The 14,773-nt window shown below is 36.0% G+C and overlaps 1 non-coding gene across 1 annotated transcript; it reads right to left on the reverse strand.

Annotated features, from left to right (window-relative positions):
- Positions 1-3,859: 3,859 nt before the first annotated feature.
- Positions 3,860-3,966, reverse strand: LOC112438662 (U6 spliceosomal RNA). Its single transcript, XR_003027044.1, has one exon. It is a non-coding gene; the product is annotated as a U6 spliceosomal RNA (small nuclear RNA).
- Between the last annotated feature and the right edge of the window lie 10,807 nt (positions 3,967-14,773).

Genomic DNA, 14,773 nt, shown 5'->3' on the forward strand with positions numbered 1-14,773 from the left:
TGCAGCACATTTCTCCCTGGACACAATTATAAATTTTGTCTGCCCAGATGCTCCTTTAGCAGAGGCAGAGCATCGGTGGGTGGTAGTTTTATGACTATTAACATATATGATCAAATTGGCTATCAAAAAGAGTTTAAGAGAAATATACTTTTTTTTAGCAGTGTGATTAATTTTTTAAATTATATTTTTTAAAAAATGACAAATAATAAAAAGTATGTATTTATGGAGTACAGTATCATGTTATGATACATGAATACATTGTGGAATGATTAAAACAGGCCTATTAACATACAACACCTAACATACTAATCTTTTGTGGTGGGAACATTTAAAATCTACTTTTTAAGCAATTTTGGAATATACAATATGTTATTATTAAGTATAGTCCCCATGCAATGAAATAGGCTACTAGAACTTAATCCTTTTGTCTAACTGAAACTTTGTGCCCTTTAAGAAACATCTCTCCTTTCCTTGTGCCTCCCCTTACCCCCATCCCGTGGTAACTACCATTCTACTCTACTTCTATGAATTCGACTTTTTAAGATTCCACATATAAGTGAGATCATGCATTATTTGTCTTTTTGTGCCTGACTTATTTCACCTAGTACAATGTTTTCTAGATTAACACATGTTATTGCAAATGTTGCAACTGACAAATTTTCCTTCTTTTTTTTTTTTTAAGAGACATAAGACATAAGCGTCTCATTACGTTGCCCATGCTGGTATCGAACTCCTGGGCTCAAGAGATCCTCCCACCCCAGCCTCTGAATTAGCTAGGACTACAGGCCAGTGCCAGTACACCCGGCTGGCTAGAATTTTCTTCTTTTTAAAGGCTGCATTGTTTCCATTGTATTTCCATTTGCATGTGCCACATTTTCTTTATCCATCCAATGATGGACACTTAGGTTGATTCCACATCTTGGCTATTGTGAATAATGCTGCAATGAACATGGGAGTGAAGATATCTCTTTGATATACTGATTTCAATTCATTTGAATATATATGCAGAAGTGGGATTGCTGGATAATATGGTAATTAAAATTTTAGTTTTTTGAGGGGCCTCCATACTCTTTTCCAAAATGGCTGTACTAATTTACATTCCCACCAACAATGTTCAAGGATTTCATATTCTTGACATTCTTACCAAAATTGTCACAGTTTGTAAAAGGTAGTCTAATAAGTGGCCTAAGTGAATGTGACAACACTTCATTGAAAGCAATCTTAGGTTTTTCCAACTATAGTCAATAATAACTTAATTGTACATTCTAAAATAACTCAAAGAGTGTAATTGGATTGCTTGTAACTTAAAGGATAAATGCTTGAGGAGATGGATGCCTCATTCTCCATGATGTGCTTATTTCACATTGCATGCCTGTATCAAAACATTACATTTATCCCATAATATACACACTTACTATGTACCCCCCAAAAATAAACATTAAAATTAAGTTTTCAAAAAAAAAAACCTTAATGTTGTCCTAGGACATATGACAGTGAGTAATCTAATCAATGTACTTGAGAGTTTGAAAGTCTACTGGCTATTCCAGTCTTCCAACAAGACAGTTATTATATATTATCATGTGTGCTTGGAACCAAAGACAAGAAACTGATCTTTTTGAAGCATAGAATGAATTGTCAGATATAGAGGGTTTAGGCACTATGAGTTAAGACATTTTGGTGGACACTTACAAGATAAAGTAATATGCTTATCAAACATGGTGAAATAGTTTAAATTTATAAAATAAACTTGGGTACAAATGGAAAAAATAGTAAATCATATAATAGTGTAATAAAAAATAAAATAAGTGTCAGAGGGACATTGAGACTGATACAATTGGTTGAACTAGCAATTTATGCAATCATTCTATGCACTAGTTTGATGAGTTTGTTAGATAGATGATAGCCATTTACGAGTGATACATGTTCTTTTAATCAAAAGAAATAAAAGAATAATGTTGACACATGGGCTCTATAGTGTAATACTCTAAAAACTTGCTAGAATAGAGAAAAGCTGTTGATTTAAAAAATATTTCTTATGTTCCACCACCTTTTCTAATTTGCTGATTGACTTTCTAATTTTTAAATAGTCCCTTGTTTTTTAGAATACAATCATTATCAGTTGTAAATATAAATTAATTTTATCTTTTCCCAATTTTACACTATTTCTTATCTTATTGCAATAGTTATAATCTCAAAAAACACTTGAATAAGAATGGAAATTGTGAGTAACAGTGACTCGTTTCTGGTTTTAGTGGGAATTACTTTGGCATTTCATGGTCTGAATGAGGATTGCTGTTGATTGTTGGTAAAAAGTGCTTTTAATATTTAAGTCATCCCCTTCTATTTCTATTAGTGTCTGTTAGGATTAGCTGCTGATTTTTTCCCTAGTGGCTTTTCAACATCTATTAACAGAATCATGCACTTTTTCTCCTTTAATTTTTTTTTTTTTTTTTTTTTTTTGAGACAGAGCTTCGCTTTTGTCACCCAGGCTGGAGTACAATGGTGCGATCCCAGCTCACGGCAACCTCCACCTCCCGGGTTCAAGCAATTCTCTTGCCTCAGCCTCCCAAGTAGCTGGGATTACAGGCATGCGCCACCACGCCCAGCTAATTTTGTATTTTTAGTAGAGATGGGGTTTCTCCATGTTGGTCAGGCTGGCCTTGAACTCCTGACCTCAGGTGATCCACTCACCTCGGCCTTCCCAAATATTTTATGTAATTAATTATATTGATAGAATTCCTGGGGGAAAAAAGACACTATCTGTCTCAAAATGCACATAGAAAAAAAACTTTTTTAGAAAAGAGAATTCAGCCTGTAGTCCCAGCTATCTGGGAAGCCGAGGTGGGAGGATCACCTGAGCCTGAGAGGTCGAGGCTACAGTGAGCCATGATTGTGCCATTGAACTCTAGCTTGGGCGACAGAGTGAGACCTGTCTCAAAAACAAAAACAAAACAAAACAAAACAAAAAACAAAAAAGAATTTGGTGTTTGACTATTTATTTTTGCCTTTGTGGATCTGTCCCTATCAGGTAATAGTACAGTTTTTTTCTTGCTATACTTCTGAGATCTGTTTGTCTACATATTTTAGAGTTTGTTAATATTTTATTTTTTTATGTTTATCATTGATAACTGCTTATAGTTACCTTTTTATGTACTATCTTTAACAGATTTTGGTCTCAGCTTTGCTAGCTTTATAAAATCATTAGTGAACTTTCCATTTTTTCCTGTTTTCTGGTAGACTTTAGATAACATTGGTATTATCTTTTCCTTAAAGGTTAGTTAGAACCCAACTGCAAAACTATTTCCTTTTGATTTGTTTTACAATGGTAAATCTACAAACACATTTCCGATCTCATCTGTAGTAATTGTTCTAGTCAAATTTTCTATTTCTTGAGTTAATGTTGGTAACTTCTATTCTATTAGGAAATTATATGTTATCTTTAGATTTTCAATTTTGATGTCATATGTTTGTGTGTAAAATTATAATAATAATAATAATATAATAAATTACTCATGTGATTTATAATAATCACATCTATTTGTGTGGTTCAACCCTTTAATCGTAATTTGTATGCTTTTGCTTTCCCTGTGTTTTCTTAGTCATACTCATGATGTTTATGTATTTTATTGGTGATTTAAAAAAAAACAACTTTTTATCACTTTTTAAATTACACTTTAAGTTCTGGGTTACATGTGCAGAATCTGCAGTTTTGTTTCATAGGTATACACGTGCCATGGTGGTTTGCTGCACCCATCAACCTGTCACCTACATTAGGTATTTCTCCTGATGTTATCCCTCCCCTAGCCACCCACCCGGTGTGATGTTCCCTTCCCTGTGTCCATGTGTTCTCATTGTTCAAAAACATATGGAATGCTTCACGAATTTGCGTGTCATCCTTGCGCAGGGGCCATGCTAATCTTCTCTGTATCGTTACAATTTTAGTATATGTGCTGCCGAAGCGAGCACTATTTATCACTTTTACAATTGGCTTTTTTGGTCATTATCTTAAACTTTAATTTTACTAATTTCTTCTACTGTCTTTGGATTATTTCTCTCGTGCTTTCGAATTTCTTCAAGAAGAGTGTGTATTTCTTTTATTTATGGTTTTATTGAATAATAATGGTAATTATGACTATGGGTTTTTCTCTGGGTATATCTTCAGCCATGCCACAGTACAGTTTGATATGATGTGTTCTCTTTTTCTTTGCTTTCCATATAACTTGCAATTTTATTTTTAATTTTCTTTTTGACGTAGGGGTTATTTTGGAGAATATTGCTATATTATCAGGCAATAACTATGATCATTTTTATTATTTCTAATTTTATTTTGTTAAGAGGATATGCCTATATATTCTCTCCTTTTTGGAATTTATTAATGTATTTTTATGTTTTTGAGGATATGATCGATTTGTTAAAAGTTTTATACATGTAAGAAAAAAGATGCACATTCTCTCCTTATATCATGCAAATTTCTTTCTATTGAGTTAATATCATTGGTTGATTATTTAGATCCTCTATGTCTTTGATTATCTTTTCATCTAATGGGTTGGTCAAATTCCAATAGAGGTGTATTAAAGTTCTCCTTGTAATTCTAACAGTTTTTGCTTTATCTGTTTAGTTGCAATGCTGTTTGGTACATACAAGAGTATTACTTATAATTTCTTTAGTTGTGCCATTTTTATTCATACAAATAATGATTTAAATTGTGTTTTAGAGCTTCCTTTGGCTTATATTAATATTTTCAACCATGTTTTCTTTTTGCTTGCTTATGCCTGATATCTCCTCACTCACTGATTTGTTTCAACGTTTCTTTGTTGCTATGCTGTAGGTGTGTTTCTTGTAAAGAACATATAGTTGGATTTTTAATTCACTATCATGGTCTGTGCCCTTTTACCTTTAGTGCAACAGTTAATACCCTTGATTTTATTCTCTTCATTTTGTTTTATGTTCCTATTATTTTTACTATTAATTTTATTTTGTCGAGCTCCCATTTCCTTTCTCTAATTTATTTTTTTTTAGTTTATTCAAACTTCTATTCTTACACATTCATTATATTGTGAATTTGGAAAATTTACTATGCTTTTCTACACACTTCATTCCATGAATGCTAGCACTCAAAATCAAACAATGTTTCTCTACTGTTGAATCCAAATGAGATAATTATACCACCCACTGAGGCACCTTATTTTCCCACTGCCCCCCACTCCAAAAATAGGAAACCTTTAGAAACATTTATACAAAGTCCAAGTAGCATTCAATACATAGTGGTTAAATTTGTGATCTCAGAATGACAGTGGCTGAGTTAGAAGCTATTTATTTAAAAGCTGTATTTTCTTGGGTGAGTTTTAAATCACTGTCTATATAAATTTCTTTATGTGAAAATGAAGTTAAGAATTGGATTATCTCATAAGGTTGCTGAGCTGATATGTAAAGATATGTAAAGTGCTTAGAGCAGCACCTGACAAGTACTAAGTGCTCAATAAATGCTACCTGTGATAATTTAGACATGGATTGTATTCTCTCTGAATCTTTGCATGCTTGAATATATCCTACTTCACCTTGACTTGTAATGATTATCTAGGTTGGGCACACAGTTTTGGAGTTACTACTCTTTCCTTTTAGTAGTGTGTGGATATTATTTCCTTGTTTTCTTACCTCCAGGATGGCAAGTAAAAATAATTTACCTGTCGGATATTTTCCCTTTTTATGTAACTTCTTTTTTATAATATTCTCTGTGATTGGAATTTATGAATTTTATAATGATACTTCTAGGCATTTGAACTTTTAAAAACTAATGATGTCTGGAACTTGGGGTATCTTTTTATTGTTCAACCTCAAGATTTTCTTTAGATTAGAGAAATTTTTCTTCACAATTTCTTTACCTATCACTTTTCCATCTGTTTCTCTTCCTCGTCCTAGAAATTCATTAATGTTTTGGGCCTTTTGGATCCGTCCTCCAAGATTTATCTTTTCCTTCATCATTTTCATTTATTGTTTAAATTTTCACCTGATCACCTTGGCTGCTTATTCAATTTTCAACAGTGACATTATCTCTTTCATTTAGTGTGAGTTTTTAAATTTGAAAATCATGTTTCTCAATTCCAGAAATTATTTTTCCTGTTTTAATTTTATTTCTTCCAGTGTTGTTATTGCTTTTTGCTAAATATGATATTTGACTCTTTCTATAGTTCTATTTCAGTCAGAAATAATATAAATTTTGAAATGCACAGACAATGGATATGAATTGTCACCTATGGAAATACTACGAGGGACTGGAGAAATTTGGAGAATGGAAAACTCCAAGGAAGGTCTTTTGGGGGATAGGCAAAACTGGGATTGATTGAAATCAATTTTGTGATTCTGTATTTCTTCACTGTATCAACATTTTGCTTCACATACTGTTTCTTAGACATACCTAGAGAGGCCTACCTAAGTGATGGATTAAAGATTTTAAGAAAGTATCTTTAGACTGTAATGCATAATTTACTTACTCTCTCAATTTGTCTTCCCCATCCCTTCCAAGTCTCTGATGTTTCTTTTTTCTTTTCTTTCTTTTTATTTTTTGAGATGAAGTTTCTCTCTTGTTGCCCAGGCTGGAGTGCAATGGCGTGATCTCAGCTCACTGCAACCTCCGCCTCCTAGGTTCAACCGATTCTCCTGCCTCAGCTTCCCAAGTAGCTGGGATTACAGGGGCCCGCCACTATGCCCAGCTAATTTTTGTATTTTTAGTAGAGATGGGGGTTTCACCATGTTGGCCAGGCTGGTCTCGAACTCCTGACCTCAGGTGATCCACCCACCTTGGCCTCCCAAAGTGCTGAGTTTACAGGTGTGAGCCACCACGCCCATCCGTCTCTGATATTTCACATTAGCACATTGCTCCAGCTACTGTTATTGTATGTTGATTACCTTAGCTGTGGCTTTAAAATAACTATCCTCAGAATTTAGTGTCAGGAGAAAGCAGGACAATTAAGCTGGGTAGAGATTGTGGCTTGACTAACAGCTGATACCATTTCTCAATGGGATCATTTTGTATATGGCCCCAAAAGAAACCTCTGAATAGTCAGAAGGAAGAAAATGTGCAATGATTTACGAAGGAATGGGATGACAGATACAGAAAACTGTTAAACATTGTCACGTACCCTCTGACTGAAATCCTGGAAAGAGAGTGCTATATCCTCCTTTCCTTGAAGACAGTTTCTTACTTTTTCTTAAAAAAAGATTTACCATTTCACTAGAGATTGTAAATATTTACACATGTGCATATATGACAGAATAGTATGTTTTATAAACTTAGTTCTTCTGTTTCCCACAATATTTCTTACTTTTCCATTTTCCCATTCCTTGTTTCAGGAAAGGTTTACGGAAGGGCTTTTCGATTTCCCAAAGCCTAAACACATGAAAATATAGTGTTAGGTATAGTTGGTGCTCTTCCCTAACATGTATCAAGCTATGGCTTTACTTCTATTTATGCTGCTTAAGGATTCATGTCTAGCACCAGTTGTTGAAAAATTCATGCCACTATCTCTTCAAATATTGTCCCTTCCTCATTCTCTCTAGACTCTCTTTATGGACTTCATTCTAGGTATATTTTGAAACTTTCCCTTTTTCTGCCATGTCTTCTAGCTTCTCATATTTTGTACTGTTTTATCTTTGTGTGCTGCATTCTGGGTGATTTATTGAGATCTATATTTGAATGTCCTAATTTTCTCCTTGCCTTTGTCTCTGCTAAGGCTATAAAAGTTTCACCAGTTCCAGATTAATTTTTATATTAGTGTATGTCCCTTGAATTCTCTCACATGTACAGATTATGAATTTGGCCTATGAATGGAGCTGGCCTGGATTTTGATTGCTCCCAGGGGGCTCTGTATCCACCTATGACCTCACATAAAAGATGAGCTTTCTTCTCATGTATCTTTGCTGTGGGATAAAGTTTTCTAGTTATCATTTCATGTACTAGTTGTGTTTCTGTGGGGCCTAGATTTAGATTGGAGCTCAGTACCAGCTTCCCATCTTCCACTGCCTAGAGGCATTGTTTTCTGTCCCTATGTGGGATTAAATCCTGGTCTCTAGATCTTAAAGCCGATAGCCGTCTGTCTTTATCTCCTGCTCCTTGCTAGCTCCTTCTTTGTTTCTTGGAGATTTCCATTTCATGATGATGAACTTGACTATTTACTGTTTTTAGCATTCTATCATATCTGTGAGTTTCGAGTGGGAAGGGGGAAGCTTTCCAACTCACTTCAGTCTGCTGTTGACTGGAAGTTCGCTGGACAGTTTTGTTGGATTAAATTGTGTAGGTGACATGTCATACCTGTTAAGAGATACCTGAAGCATTGCTGCTTTACATTGCTTCCAGACGTATAGTATAGAGTCTAACGAAGTTTTCTGTATCTCAGCATAGCAAAGGCAGGGAAGCAACACAGAAAGTCTTGATCATTCAAGGTCGACACAAGCAAAATAGAGAGCTACAATATTTGAAGAGGTCCTGAGGAAGGAATGAAAATGGTGAATTATGTAGACCAATATTACTAGAATCATGGGGACCTCCTCCAACAACTCTAAGGTGCTTTGTAAGCATCTTTGATCTTAGACACACCACGGAAAATGCAGCAGATCCTAAATTGATTCCATTTCAGCACAACAATGGGATGAGAAGACAAAATATAAATTATGAGTATTGCTATAGAAAATAAAAGCTGGATGTTTTATACACTTGGGTTTGTGGACTGTGATTTATTCCAATTACACATATGTGTTAGCTATGGCATTCTGCAGGATGTATGATTACAAGACATTTATATTATCCTCTTTGCCTAGTAATTACACTTTTCCTTATTTCCTCTCAAATTTTACTTCCTTAGGGAAGTTTTCTTTGTTCCCTTTTTAGCCCCTCAGAGTATGTCTTGATCTGCAGCAATATACTCATATACATACCTGTGTTCCATTCCTTCTTTGTATTTATGTGGAATTATAATTATCCGTACACTCATGTGATTATTTGATTAATGTATATACCCCACTAATCTGTGAGCTTCATGAATACAAAGACCTAGTCTGTTTTTCCTACCATTGTATTCTCAATGCCTTGCATAGGTGCTCAATAGAGACTTATTAAGTGAATGAATGAATACAATACATTTCTGCGTTGTTTGACATTTTTACAATGACTATATTAGTTTTACTATTAAAAAATGAAAATCATCCTATTTAGAACAAATATAAACATAGACCTTCTGGGCCAGTGGTTTTTAATATATTTAGGGTTATACTTCCCATTAAAAACATGTTAATAATTATAGCTTATAGCCGCTCACCTGGAAAACTTACATGCACCTTCCCCTCACTCCCAATACAACCTTGTATACAATTTCCAGGAATTTATAGACTTATCCAGTTGAGAACACCTGGTCTAGGTTAATCAGTATGGTCAGTAGGTGAGAGTTTCTTGGACACTGTCCTTAGCCTGGCTGAAGGGCCACTAGGGAGGAAGGTGACTGAAAGGCAGCAACCTTGCAGTAAAGCTAGGTTCCCTAGATTCCCTGGAGATGCAGATTTTGGGCATGAAAGGCCCACCAGACTGCACTGCTCATGATAGGTGGGAGGCAGCAGATAGGGTCCAGGGAGGCTTCCACTCAGACACTGTGAATAAGGGCAGAGAGCAGGGAGATGGCTAGGGACACTCCCCCAGCAATCACTTCTCCAGGCCTCATGGACACCCTCAGCTGCAAGGGTCTAGAAGGCATGAGTTCTGGTTTCCAGTGGCAGGAACAGTGCTCCCTTCTCTGCTGGGGCTGGGTTACCCCTGTGGAAATTTAGGAGAGGGAGGAGGGAAGGATCCAAAAGCATTTACTCAGGTCACCACCTTGGTCATCTGTCCAGGTATATTTTTGGAGTGAGCAAGAGTCAGGTGCCCATATGCAGGAAATGAGACGTTCTGAAATATGAGAGGGGATGGGGGCAGCACCTTCCCCCTATCTTGACTGGGCAGAAAGGATAGGACCATCTCTGCATTCCTCATACCTTGCAGCATCAATCTCACAGCTCTTCCCTTTGCTCAGAGTTAAATTTCATTGTTTAGAAGGATTCAGTCTAATCCTTCTAAATACCTTATCAAAAACCTTACCAATTACCTTATCAAATACCTTAGCATGTTTATAAACTCTTCTTGTGCAGAAAAGCAATACATTCATAAAACGTAATTGTGCTAAGGCACTTCCTCCCTCTTAAGTTGGACTTTTTTTTTTTTTTTTTTTTTTAGACTGAGTCTCCCTCACTCTTACCCAGGCTAGAGTACAGTGGTGCCATTTTGGCTCACTGCAAACTCCACCTCCTAGGTTCAAGCGATTCTCCTGCCTCAGCCTAATGAGTAGCTGGGATTACAGGTGTGCACTGCTATCCCCGGATAATTTTTGTATATTTATTAGAGACAGGGTTTCGCCATGTGGGCCAGGCTGGTCTTGAACTCCTGGCCTCAAGTGATCCACCTTCCTTGGCCTTCCAAAGTGCTGGGATTACAGGTGTGAGTTACCGCACCTGGCCAGAAATATTTTTTATGATAGATTTTTCCCAGATTAATTCCTCATTAATTTTTCAGTGACCATAACTTCATTTTTTTTCTGATTGTAAAAATGATTGCATACTGATGCTTTTTTTTTTTTGATGGAGTCTCTCGCTCTGTCACCTAGGCTGGAGTGAATTGGCACGATCTAGGCTTACGGCAACCTCCGCCTCCAGGGTTCAAGCGATTCTCCTGCCTCAGCCTCCTGAATAGCTGGGACTACAGGCGTGTGCCACCCCGCCCAGCTAATTTTTATATTTTTAGTAGAGGTGGAGTTTCACCATGCTAGCCAGGCTGGTCTTGAACTCCTGACTTCAGGTGATCTGCCCGCCTTGGCCTCCCAAAGTGTTGAGACTACAGGCATGAGCCACCGCGCCTGGCCACTGATGCTTATTTTTTAAGGCGGTATAGTACATGAGGAAGTGAAAATATGAGGAAGTACAAATCTCATGTTCATTCCCTGCCTCTGTTACTGACATGCTGTCCATTTTCTAATTCTAATCCCTGCCTGCCTCTCCGCCCTCACGTTTTGGGGGATGGACACAGTTGCAGGGGAAATGGAAGACATTACTGATCATGGACATCGAGGGTGGAGAGAGAAACTTGGGCATCAAACTAGCCCTGAGAACTGTACCAATGAGGTTGAAAACATTTGTAAACCATTGCCTAGTAAAAGCAGTCACTGAGATCAGCGTTTTGGATGATTAATATCTCTTAAAAACATTTTATAATTCCCTCAACAAAGCTCTTGCAAACTGTGGTAGAGGCTGTTAGTGCTCTCCAATATCCATGTTTTCTGCCCACTCCTTGGAATCCAGCTAGATTGGTCAATAGTGGCCTAGCTATAGTGGTCAACGTCCCCTATGATTGGGTGCAACCATGAGACTGAGTTCTGGCCAATGGATTGTGGCAGGAGTGATGTGTTCCAGATTTTCCCTCATGAAACTTCCTCATGCTTGACTTGTGCTCTCTCTTTTCCTATCTACCCTCTGAATGGAGATAACTTTGAGTACCTAGAGAAGGATGGAGCTACAAGATGGAATGAGCCTGGGACCCTGAATGGCCACGTGTAGCAGAGCCTCTCTGCTGACCTGGAACATTAACCTCAGACTCTTTTGGTAATGAAAATATATTTTTTAAGTCGTACAATTTTTGAGTTTTTCATTACAGCAGTTCAGACTTTTATACTACTACAACATTAATGGATTTCTGTCCTTCCTTTTTTTTGGACCTTAGGTGATGAGGATTATACTAACCATATTCTTCCCTTCGTAGCATACCATCTGCATTGGTCTAATCAAAACCCATTTTCTTTCCTTTATTAATTCATTTACTACTTTATTTGTTTCCTTTCTTCTCTATTCTTTACTTCCATCTCCCCCCCAAAGGCAACCTTCTAATTTATTTGATGTGTATGTTTGTTTGAGTTATTTTAAAACTTACATTACTTTGTATGCATGGATTTAGATAGTAGTATGGTGCTGTGGATCTTATTCTGGCTTTTTTCCCCACTCAGTAATATTTTTTTAAAGATCCATCTATGTCACTCTGTGTACATGGTCTGTAGTTTCACACTGTTGCATAATGTACCATGGTATTCATCCACTCCAATTTACTTCCTCATTTTCCAGGAAATAAAATCTATACTGCTTCCAACTTTCTGTTACCTCATACATTGTGATGAACGTCCTCATGCATGTCCCCTTATGGACCTACATGAAAAGTGTTCTGGAATATATATAAAATGAATGGAATTGTTGAGTCATAGGGCATATGTATAATTCATTTATGTATGTCAGATTGCTGTTTGGAATAGCAGCTCCAGTCTAAACTCTAATCAGCTGTGTGCATTAGAATTCCTCTATCTTTGTACCCTCACTAACAATCGGCAGGTCCCAGCTTTAAAATTTTTGCCAGCCAAATAGGTATAAACGGATTTATAATTGAATTTTAATTAGCAATTAACTGGTTAATAATGAGTTTGAACATCTCTTCATTTATTTCTGAGCATTTTGGTTTTCATCTCCTCTGGGTATATTTGTCATGTTTTGTCAGTTTATTTTATTTTACTTTATTTTACTTTTTGAGATAGGGTCTCACTCTGTCACCCAGGCTGGAGTGCAGTGGCACGAACATGGCTCACTGCAGTCTTGACCTCCTGGGCTCAAGCGATTCTTCTGCCTAGCTGCTCCAAGTAGCTGGAACCAGAGGCATGCACCATCACACTCAGCTAATTTTTTAAAATAGGTTTTTTTTTTGTTTGTTTGTTTTTGTTTTTTTTTTTTTTGTAGAAACAAGATCTTGCCATGTTGCCTAAGCTGGTTTTCAACTCCTGGCCTCAAGCTATCCTTCTGCCTTGGCCTCCCAAAGCACTGGCATTACAGGCAGGAGCCACCTCATCCGTCCGTCCTCTTTTGTCACTTTAAGGCAGTGTATTCCTGTCTTTTTCTTTTGGATTTGCAGGAGTACTTTGTATATGCTAGCTATTAATCCTTTGTTAAAGGTATTGTAAATAACTTTTCTCTGTCATCTATTAACTTTGTTTATGGTGTCTCTCATTGAATAGAAATTCTTATTTTTTATGTAATCAAATCTATTAATCTTTTGTGTCTTATGGCATCTACTTCTGAGGTTTTGTTTAAGAAATTGTTATCTAATTCTAGGCCACAAAGATATTCTCCTATATCATCATCTATTAACTTCATAATTTTAGCTTTCAAATTTATTTTATTCTCTGTAGTCTAGATTTATACATGGTGCTAAGGAGGGTTCCAGCTTTATTTTTCTTCAAATAGTGAACTAGTCTTTCCAATAACATGTATTATACCGTCCATCCTTTCTCCATTGATTTGTGCTGCCTATTTTTTCTGTATCTACTTAAGTCTGTCTCTAAACATTTCCATTTATGTATTTATCTCTTCCATATTACTTTTGTTACTATGATACGGCAGGGAGAGCTGGTACTCACCAAATGATTTTTGTACTTACTTTCCTAGCTTGCCTTGCAGTTAGATTGAGGTAATATGACTATCTGGACTACATACTACAAGCAAAGTAATGTTTATTATTTCTGAGTCAAGGTTATTTAAAACTGGTGTAAAAGGCTGTGTGTTTAGATGGAGGAACCACAAGATGGAAGAAGCCTTAGGTTCCTGAGTAACTGCATGGAAGACTGGAGAGCTGCCTAATCATTAAATTTTACGTAAATAGGAAATAAACCTTTGTTTACTTCACTGAGGTTTTGAGGTTCATTTGTTACTTCAGTATAGCATATTGTTACCCTGACTGACACATACAGTGTATCTTACTATCCAGTAGGGTAAGTCCCCACTCTATCCTTTGTTTCCAAATTGATGTAGCTCTTGTTGGGTCTTTATATTTCCATATAGTGTTAGAATGTATCAATTAAGCTTTGATAGATTTTTTAAAATGTTAAGCCAGCTCTGCGTTACCATTCTGATCATGACTTTTTAAAATACATTGCTGGATTCTACTTGCTGGTATTTTGTTTAAGATTTTCACATTTATATTTTGAGACTTGTTTGAAATTTCATTTTTTATACTGATCTTGTCAGTTTTAATATAAAAGATATTTGGCTCATAAAATGCATTGAACAACATTACTTATTTCTAGGCTATAGAAGAGCTTGTATAAGATTGGACTTTATCTGTTACATCTGGGTCTATTTTTTTGAGGAGAGGGGCAGGGAACTTTTAAACTACTGATTTAATTGTTTTCCGTGGTTATAGGACCCTTTGGATTCTCTGTTTCTTTCTGAGCCAATTTTGGCAAGTCTTATTTTTCAAATAATGTATCCATTTCATCCACATTTTCGAATTCATTGTCATAAAGTTAATTATGGTATTCTCTTATCTGTTAAAATCACTGCATATTCATTATTGTGTCCTCTTGTTTACTGCTAATATTGTTTATTTTCACCTTTTTTCTTGATTGGTCTCACCAAAGGCTTGCTTTTTAAATGATATCTTTTGAGGACCAATTTTTCACTTTTTAAAATTCTATCAAATGTATTTTTTTCTATTTCATCTATTTCTGCTCTTGTCTTTTTCATTCTATTATCTTACATTTATTCTATCAGTCTATTTCTAACTTTTGATTTGGATGCTTAGCTCATTAATGCTTACCTTTTTTTTCCAGTCTAACGTAAGATTTTTAAAACAGCTTTATGAGATATAATTCACATTCTAAACAATTCA

The sequence above is a fragment of the Pan paniscus genome, chromosome X, assembly GCF_029289425.2.
Source record: "Pan paniscus chromosome X, NHGRI_mPanPan1-v2.0_pri, whole genome shotgun sequence".
NCBI classification, from domain to species: domain Eukaryota; kingdom Metazoa; phylum Chordata; class Mammalia; order Primates; family Hominidae; genus Pan; species Pan paniscus.